The sequence below is a fragment of the Hibiscus syriacus genome, unplaced genomic scaffold, assembly GCF_006381635.1.
Source record: "Hibiscus syriacus cultivar Baekdansim isolate YM2019G1 unplaced genomic scaffold, ASM638163v2 tig00110032_pilon, whole genome shotgun sequence".
Lineage (NCBI taxonomy): Eukaryota > Viridiplantae > Streptophyta > Magnoliopsida > Malvales > Malvaceae > Hibiscus > Hibiscus syriacus.
In genome coordinates, this window is record NW_024062573.1 from 112,444 (window position 1) to 123,006 (window position 10,563).

General features: G+C 34.5%; 1 long non-coding RNA gene across 1 annotated transcript; it reads right to left on the reverse strand.

Annotated features, from left to right (window-relative positions):
* Window positions 1-665: 665 nt before the first annotated feature.
* On the reverse strand, window positions 666-1,754 carry LOC120213565. The gene is made up of 3 exons (XR_005524801.1): window positions 1,597-1,754; window positions 864-941; window positions 666-789 (listed from the first exon to the last, which is right to left on the reverse strand). It is a non-coding gene; the product is annotated as an uncharacterized LOC120213565 (long non-coding RNA).
* Between the last annotated feature and the right edge of the window lie 8,809 nt (window positions 1,755-10,563).

A 10,563-nucleotide genomic window follows, 5' to 3' on the forward strand; every position in this document is an offset into this window, starting at 1 on the left:
ACAACAGAGGCTTGGGACTTCTTTCTCAATAATCTACGTAAGTATGTCGTCCGAGAAGAAGGAGTTTCCTTGATATCCGATCGAGGAACTGGCCTTTTGGCAGCAATTGAACGACCAGGAAGTCGTTGGACACCTCCGCACGCATATCCCGCATATTGTATCCGTCATATTGGTAAGAATTGTATTGAGAAGTTTCATAACGGCCGTATTCGTAGGGAGATAGTCAGCATGGGTAAGTTTTATTTTCAGCATTTGTACTCATTTATGTGTTTGTTTATAAATTGACTTTAACACAATATCTATTTTGAAACAGACATACTTTAGGTTGGCTAAAGTTTGGTCTGATAAAGGGAAAGAGATCGAGTGTCTGATAAATCGAGGTAAAATCTGGGCTCCGGCGGTGGTAGAAGCAATGGAAGCAAATGAGCGTATGGCAACCTCAATGTTTGTTCATGACTTCGATCGAATTGGACATACTTTTGTTGTCATCGCATGCATACGTCGCAACGAAGGAGCAGATCGAGAATCATTTACTGTTAATTTACGACAAAGATGGTGTGATTGTGGCCGCTTTCAGGCGTGGAGATATCCGTGTGCTCATGGAAGATGAAAAGTATGAGTTTCTGGTCTCCACCTTTCAATTAATGCACTTATCAAACCGGGGATCAACCGAAATTCTCTTACAAAAGCAACATCATAAAAACCCACTGTTTTCAAATTATCAACAATACGTTGATCTGGCATCTCACAGTTGATAAGTCGAGGACGAAGGACTCGTTGTTCTTCATCCTGCAATTTAGTAGTCATTGTAATTAGAATTAATACACCGTTCTCAAATAAAAAAAATAAGTCGATCATATTACCAGTTCTCCCAAATTACTCAAAATGTGTCGACCATCTAGCCTCAAAAGAACATTTTCTTCGGCCATGTTTCAACAAATCTAGACAAAAAAAAATTAAATATTACACTCAATTATTACATTGTTTTATTCAAATAATCAATTGCATGTTATCTACTTTAATAAAAAATAAACATCAAATATAAAATGATCCCTAATTACTATTTGCTTCTCAACATTTTCAAACTTTGCAATTTAATCACTAAATTTATAAATTCTTTCAAATTTAACCAATTAAGCATATTAATACTAAATTCAAGCATAGTATACCAACTTTTTATAATTTACACTAATTTCTTAAATTCCTCAAATTTTGCAAAACGATCCCTAATTACTATTTGGTTCTCAACATTTTCAAAGTTAGCAATTTAATCCATAAATTTTAAATTCTTTCTAATTTAACCAATTAAGCATACTAATACTAAATTCCAGCATAGTATAGCAACTTTTAATAATTTACTCTTATTCCTTAAATTCCTTAAATTTTACAAAATGGTCCCTAAAACTTTACAATGTTCCAAAATGGTCCCAACCTTATTTCAAATTATGTAACAACATATAAATTATTATTTCATAGTGTAACAACATATAATCACAAAATTAATAAACTTATGAAACTAAAATTATGAGATCAATATGAAACCCTAAACCTTTAAAACAAGAATCAAATGAGATATAAGGCTTGAGTTTAAATTACCTCAGGCTATGCTTTGTGATCTTACTGCTGATCAATCTCCCTCTCAAGCTCTCACTGCTTCTGTAATTGTGAATTGCCTCAGCCCCAAACTCTCACATTGCCTCAGCCTCAGCCCGAGCATCTCTTATAAACACATTCGTAACTCATCCATATTTATTTGTTAAGAAGACGCCGGGCTATCCAGCTTTCCATGCAAAGACGCCGAGAAATCCTTACCTAAATGTAAAGAAGACGCCGAGAAATCCAACAGTTGCATGCCCCCCACATGCAGACGTGCAGGACCCCCACATGCAGACGTGCAGCCTTGCAGGACCCAGGACCCGTGATTTCTCCTTGCAGAACCCGTGCTCTCTCCTTGCAGAACCCGTGATTCCCATCAGACGACAGGTGAAGACGCCGAGAGATCCACCTTGGCATTCCTTGTAGCATGCAGAAGACGTCGAGATATCCCACAGGCCAATTGCTTGAAGACGCCGAGCATTCCCATAGTTTCATAACCCGAAAGACGCCGAGAAAGCAATCATGGAAAAATTAACCCTAAAAACGCCGAGATATCCAAAGAACCACATTGAGCACTGTATATTTCACCCCATTTGGGGAAATAATAGGCAAAGGGCATTAGTTGGGGAAAAAATATTCCCCACATGCATTATTCTGGCATTTTTGCCAATTTTTAACATGATAAATGAATAAAAGTGAATAAATGATTTATTGTTCTTATATATATTTTTAACAATGTGATGAATAATAAAATAGTGCATGTTTTATTATCTTTTTACATTATAATACTAGTTAAGCATCACCTTTCTTATTCATTTAATGACCACCAATATCACTTTCAGGGGCCTACCTAGTCCATGGCCCACCCATGCCAAAAAATGGGTAAATTCCTCATTTAGTCACTTTTTATTTAGTTTCTATTTTTGTCACTCAACTATTATCTATTTTAAATCACACTTAATGTTATATTTTAGTTTTGTTTTGGTCACTCGTCTTTAAAAGATTAGAGGTGATGTTAAAGTGTCATCATAAGATAATATTGTCTAAAGATTGAAAAATAATTAAAAATATCATTTTAACATATTGTTATTTCTTTAACGGTGAGTGATCAAAACAAAATCAAAACGTAAGGTTAGATATGATTTTGAAAAAAATAATAGTTAAGTGACCAAAATATAAATTAAATAATAGGTGGGTGGCCAAATAGTTAATTTACCCTAAATAAAAAATATGTATGAATTATGTTAAAAATTTATATTGGCCCAATTAATATATTTTCTAGATTTAATCTAAATATATATAATTTGTTGTTATATTTTTAAAATAAAAATATATATGAATTATTTTAAATAAAATTTTTATTATATTTATATTGGCACAATTTATAAAATTTTCTAGATTCGTCACTTATCACCTTTGATTATAGTTTAATGCTTTAATATCATTTTCTCATGTTTAAAAGACCATCTCCATATTTGATCTGATAATTGACCTAACCCGATAATCAACCTGACTTACCATACACCTGAACTAAATATAAACTAGATTCGATCTGGCCCGAACAAAATTAAACTGAATGTAATCAAGACCCGAAATGACCTGATCCAAACTCGATCTGAATAACCCGTTTGTCATCTCTAATTGTGTATATACATGTGGTTGATGTGTGACCTCTGTTTCGAAAAACCGAACCAGACCGGCCGGTTCAACTGATTCAACTGGGAACCGTTGCTTAGTTCGGTTCAATCTAAACCAGTTGAACCGCTATTAGTGAATCGGCCAGAACCGCTGAACCGTTCGAACTGGTGAACCGTTCGAACCAGACCGGCTGAAAACCGGAAAAAACTGAGAAAAATCAGGATTTTTGTTTTTTTTAAATTAAACCAAACAACGTCGTTTGTTAAACGAGCCAAGTCGAACTCGAGTATTGCTGAGCTCGACTCGAACTTGAAAACTTTAAAAGTAAGCTCAACTCAACTCAAAGTCACAAGCTAAAAATTATCAAGTTCAACTCAAACTCGAAATATAATATTGAAACTTGAACTCAAAAAGGCTTGAACTCAAAAAAAATTTAGAAGCTCGATTGAAGCCTAAAATTCGAGCTTGATTGAAGTGAAAGAATAGTTCACTCAATGCTCACCAAAAGGCTCAATGATTTTGAATGCCAAATTACCTCTATTATTTATAGAAGTTAGTTGTGATGCTCTTCTATGTTTCTTAGCAATGTGATATTGTTTTGTTATCATATTTTTACTCTTTAGACTTTTGGGATGCTCTTCTATGTTTCTTAGCCATGTGAGATTGTTTTTAAAAAAAAATTAAACCAAACAATATCATTTTGTTATGATTTTTTAACCCCAAATTTATTTTTTAATTATAGTTATATAATTATATTTATTTTTTAATATGTTTTACTTAATTATTATGTTGTAGTTAATTTGAATCATTTTGTTTTACTTGATTTTATGATTTTTAACTTATATATGTTATGACTTGCTTTGAATATGACTTGTGATATAAAAAATTATTTTTTATTAAATATTTTTAGTATTTTTATTTAATTTTTTAAATAATTATGACGTCGTCCGGTTCTTCTGATCGGTCGGACCGGTTCGACCGGTTGAACCAGTGAACCGATAGCATGACCGGTTCGCTAACCGGTCCGGTTCTGAAAACCATGTGTGTGACTCGCATGATTTTAATGTTAGAGACCGAAACATATTCATGGCTAGCCCCTTAGTTATAGAGTAGGGAAAGCATGAGAATAATACTATTAGGAAGGCAACCTGATGAACATTAAGAATGTAGTACTTGGATTTATGAATTATGCATGTACTTACTGTTTATTGTTATTTCTACTAGCATACGTATGTTTATGATATTCATGATGTGTAAAATAGATTAGTGATATACTACTAAGCTTTATAAATCTCAGTATTCAAATGTTTTCGATCACAGGTTAGTAGTTTGAGCTTGTTCGAGGAGCACCTTCACAATAGGATTTCTAACACATTCGAGAAGAGTATAATACTATTATTTTTACTAGGCATGTGTATTTATATGACCATTATTCATGTATTTCAGTCTATAAACTATGAGTTTTATATTATTTTATTTTAAACTATGTGATATGGAGCTTTGGTTTGTATAAATATTTTATAATTTTTATGAATGTCGTATTTTGTTGAACTATATTATGATTTGATTAGGAAATGAAAAAGATTTTAAATAATGATTGTCTTGGTAATATAATGTGGCATCTCAGAACCATCTAATGGTGATCGAATTTAGGGTGTTACATCCATGGTAACGACGTTGTGGTAGTGATGTTTGAGAGATGTTGGCCAGCTTCTCCATCCATGTGTTTGGGCTGCTGCTTCGGCTGCAGCTATATTGGGCCTGAATTGTGGGTAGGCAGAGAGATCTTGGCTCGTGATAGCAAAGTTTTGGTCAGTGCCACCTACTCGATCCCACGCTCATAGAAAAAGTGATTCGAGTAAGTAGAGTGTGTTATGCCATCCCCGTTATTGTTTGAGAGATCCTCGGATGAAATAAAAATTTTATAGCTTTTGTCCCAATCATTAGCCAAATATTACACAACATGTTGGAGACAATTTTAGGAAGAAAATAGTTGATGTTGTTGACTATTTGCCTTTTAGGGTGCATTTCAACTGATTATTTTATGATATGAGGTCTTTCATGTTCATCGCACCATTTGTTGACGGAACTAAATGAGTTGTAACAGATATTAACAGTTCACTCGTTCTGGTTTGAGATTAAAGCCGCAATCGATGAGGAATTGGTCGTTGGCTAATGTTAAAATGTTATGTCTTCGATAAGAGGTATAATATAGGAGAATAAGGATGAGGTGGTTTCATGGAGGTCTTATCCCATCTCTCGTTCATACTTGAAAGGTTTTATAATGGTCCTTAGTGCGTCTATTAGTCATAGAGTCATAATGGCTACTTGTAGACTAGCAGGCTAAGTGAATATGGTCAAATGGTGGTGGATTTGGCTCTGGTAGGTCACGTGGGCTTGTAAGAGGTCGTGTTAACTAATCACTACATCGTAAGGGACGTTAGATATGTGAGGTCCTTCCTCTAGAGATGTTCTTTATATGTCTCTTTGAGTTCCTCAAGTGTCAGATATACTTTTGAGTCCTGTGGAGGGTATAAGGCGTTATAGGTCAGCCAAGAACCTTTAGGAGGGTACATATCAGGTAACTTATTTAATCTCAACTATTGATACAAAAATTAGAGAATTACAAAAAATAAAATAGGAAATGAAATAGATTTTCAATGAAAATTATAAAATAGACTACTTAAGGAGCTAGGATTTTTACAACGGTGACAATTAAAATTAATTTATTATGTTATGGTTTTGTTTTTTTAAATATATTCCATTGTTAAATAATAATTTAATAAAAATATTATAAGAAATATATATATCAAAAGGTCTAGGAGTCCCTTACCAATGTTGATTCATGACGGAAAGCGACGAAGAGGAGCTTCCCACACTCATTCGAAACTTTCCCTCCGCCAAACTCACAAAAAAGTCGATAATGGCGATAGCATGGCTCATGGACAGTTAGACGACGGCGAATCAACGATGGCAGCTGGTATAGATAGAAGAGCTTTGGCGAAAGTTTGGGAACCTAAGGATCTGAATAGAGGAAATTGAGTTTTATACCTTATTTATGTCGTTTTACTGGGAAATAATGTAAAATTTGGCTAGGGTAATTTATAGCCTAAGGGCGTCGTAGTGCAGTTAGTAAAGGGCTTGGTTCTCGCTTATAAGGTCGCAATTCAAGACTTAATAACCCCTAAACCAATCCTTCTCTTGTTTATTCCTTGCAACAAGAGAAGTTAAGGGAATAATCCCACGTAAGATCCTCGAACTTTTACCCCAGTTCACGGATTAGGCTAATAATTTTAGGAAAATGCAAATTAACACTCGATTACAGAAAATAAAATTTTTAGCCTCAGATTGGAGAGTGTGGCATTCAAGGCTTGAGAAACCCTATCTTACAAAAGGGTAGAATAAAAGAACAAGCTCAATCGATTCCATTTCCTCCTCACATATTGCCATAACTGCTTCCAACATCTCTGTCAATTCATTAAATTATGGTGAATGGTACAACACTCTTCTACAATATGTTTCGTGTTTTACATGCAAAGCCAGGCATGATGTCAGAAATGTTAAAATCAAAATGCATTGTTAGGTAGGTTAAGGCTAAATGTTTAAGAGGAGCATGTGGAAATTTTGACAAATAAGGGAGAAACGACAGCCAAATCCATAATAAATAAAATACGTGGAGCACAAAATAGTGGACCTTTTATGTAAAATAACAAGTATTGTATATTATGAATGGGGATTGATTAAGTAGTAAACAGTTTGATATCATTTAAAAATTTTGAGTTCAAGTATTTGTATATGTAGAAAATCTAAGTTAAGAGACTCAATCACCAAAATGTCAAATATGTGACGTAGATTGAATCGAATTAATTAAGGTAAATGCTTAACTGATAAAAAAAAACAAGCATTGTCGTTTTGTTGGACACTTTTTAAGACAAAATGGCGCTAATACCAAGAACACCGTAGAGTTACTAAGATCACAGTTGCCAATGGTTGCTATTTTGAAAAAAAAGTGCTTCTAAATCTTGTGGGAAGTTATATTGTGCGGCGATTAAAAAATAGTTAAAATTGATGTGATCGATTAAATAAGTGATCGATTAAAATTTTGATCGGTAATATTATATTATTTAACTGAAAATATTATTAAGTACAATAACATATTAGGTAGCGCTTATATAATGTAATAGGGAGCGCTTATATAATGTAATAGGTAGCGTTTATATAATAAAATAGGCATTTAACCAGATATATTATCAAGTACAATAACATATTAGGTAGCTCTTATATAATGTAATATGTAGCGCTTATATTGACCTATTTTCTAAATAAACCGGTATATTTATACCGGTAACATTGCAAATTTACCTATTATTATTATTATATGTTTCGATATTTTTTAGATCAATACAATTTTAAATATATCGACACCTTATGCTTGCACCTCGTTGGGCATTAATATTTCATTCTGGAAAAAAATATCGACACAAATTAACAAAGTGTCGATACATGATTTAGACCTATTCTCTCATAAAATCGGTATATTTATACCGGTTACATTGAAAATTTACCTATTACATTATACTTATGGGGTTCGATGTTTCCGGATCGATACATTTTATAAATATATCGACACTTTATGGTTGCACCCTTTTTGACATTCATTCTGGACCAAAAGTATCGACACAAATTTAACAAGTGTCGATACTTTATGCCGACCTATTTTATCATAAAATCGGTATATTTATATCGGTTACATTGTAAATTTACCTAAAACATTATAATTATCGATTTCGATGTTTTTTGGATCGATACTTTTAATAAATGTATCGACACTTTATATGTGCACCTCGTTTGTGCATTCATCCTGGACAATAAGTATCGACACAAAATTCCACAAGTGTCGATACATTATGTTGACATGTTTTCTAATTAACCGGTATATTTATACCAGTTACTTTGTTAATTTACCTATTACATTATAATTATTAGTTTTGATGTTTTTTGGGACGATACTTGTAGAAAATGTATCGACGCATATTTAGGTAGTTATTGAACATACCTAAATATGTACTACGAATTTAATGTTGTACCCACCCTTTAACTACCACTACCAGTACCACATCCTATTGAAAACAACACGACTGAAACATGTTCAATGAACCTTTGCTTACATCTCCATCAACTCCGGGATCACTGAACTTGCACAACAAATTTTTTGCCATGGATCATACTGATACAGACAATGTTAAGCCAACCGAGGAATACCATGAAGTACATAATGTTGATGAGTCTGACAGATTGGTTGGTCAGCTCTTCTGTTCACGTGATCAAGCTTGGTACTTTTACAAGGTATTCGCACAGGAACATGGGTTTGGTGCACATAAGGGAACAACACGGCTTGATGTGGAAGGGAATGTGAAGACACAAGAATTTTTTGTTACAAAGAGCGGTTTCGAGTATCAAAAGTCAATACTATTGATCGTCAACATGCTCATACGCCAGTCACAAGAACAGGATGTAAGGCTAGAGTCGTAGTTACAACAATAAATACAAACGATCAGTAGGTTATAAGTAAGTCTTATCAGAAACATAATCATGCATTGTGCACACCTACTATTACACCATTTATGCGTTCTAATAGAGATGTAAGTAAGGCTGATATCGACGAGGCAACAACATTGAAATAAGTCGGTGTTGGCACGTCACAAGTAATGAACTATTTAACGCAGTAGGCAGGAGGTTATCATAATGTTGGATTTACACATAAAGACCTCTACAATGCACTTCAAAGAGGTAAAGCAAAGGAAATCGTCGATGGGGATGTGAATGCGCTTATTGCCTACTTTGATTATAAGAAACATGATGATCCCGGGTTTTTATGACATACTCGGTAGACGAATCAGGGGCATTGCATAATCTTATTTGGTCGGATTCTACATCGAGATCGGATTACACATGCTTCGGTGATGTAATTGCGTTCGACACAACGTAAAAAGATAATTTGTATGGTCGACCAATTATGCCTATTGTCGATTTCAATCATCACCATAACACAATTGTGTTTGCCACTACCATAATCGCTGACGAGACGTCTTAATCTTTCGAGTGGATGCTAAGATTTTTTTGAAGCCATGATGAATAAATCACCTATTTCAGTTGTCACAGATGGGGATAGGGCAATGCAGAGGGCTATCAAATCTGTTATCCCTTATGCTAAGCACAAATTATATTCTTGGCATCTTTCTCGCAATGCACAAGCTAACATTGGTGACCCAAAATTTACAGCAGCATTCTCAAAATGCATGGCTTCCTGGTGGACAACCGAGGAATTTGATATTCAATGGCGTTCAGTTGTTTCAGAATTCAACGTCTAAAAACATCCATGGGTGATTGAGAAGGGAAATACACGGCACTTAAGGGCACAAGCATATCTAACCGTCATTTCTTTGCTAATATTCGCTCAACACAAAGGTGCGAGTCTATGAATGCTTCACTAGCGATTGCACTGAAACACAAGAAGACATATTTAGATGTTGTTCGTGCAATTGAAGATGAAATTAGTAGAATGTGTATGAACAAGTTGAAAGCGGATTACTTAAGTTCCCATACGAAGCCCTTCCATATCACAAAACTGGTCAACCTTGAAAGCCATACTGCTGTAATTTTTACTTGCGAATCTTTTCGTGCGTTCCAAGATGAACTTCTACGGGAGACATTGTACCGGATTGAGGCATAGATTCAGTCCTTATCAGATGAATGTCAATATTATATTTTGTCAAAGTACAAAGAAAAAAATAGGAAATTTGAAATTAGTTTTGATTCTCGTACGAAAACCCTAATTTACTCATACAAAAAATTCGAGACCGTTGGACTTCCGTGTCGCCATCAACTTCACATTTTGAAGCACTTGGATTACACATATTTGCCTGGGACTTTGATTCAAAGTAGGTGGACTAATGATGCGAAGGCTTCTGCACCTAGTTATGTTAACTTGAATGTGTCTCCAGAAGTGATGCAAATGGCAAGGTTCGCTGCTCTACGTTCAACGTCAAGTAGGTTATGCTACATTGCATCAAAGACAGATGAGTCTTTCAAAACCGCAAGAGATGAGATGAAAAGACTAATAGAAGAATTAGAAAACTCGTTTGGTTTGAATAATTCAGCCAACCAGAGCATTGTAGTAAACAACGTTTGTGACCCTCAACGAAAACAATGCAAGCGAAAAGAAGTACCGAAGAACAAGGTCGAGAAGAAAATTAGGCGATGTGGGTACTGCAATGGTGAGGGACATAACAAACAAACATGTCCTCAAGTCAAGCTCAGTTTGAATAC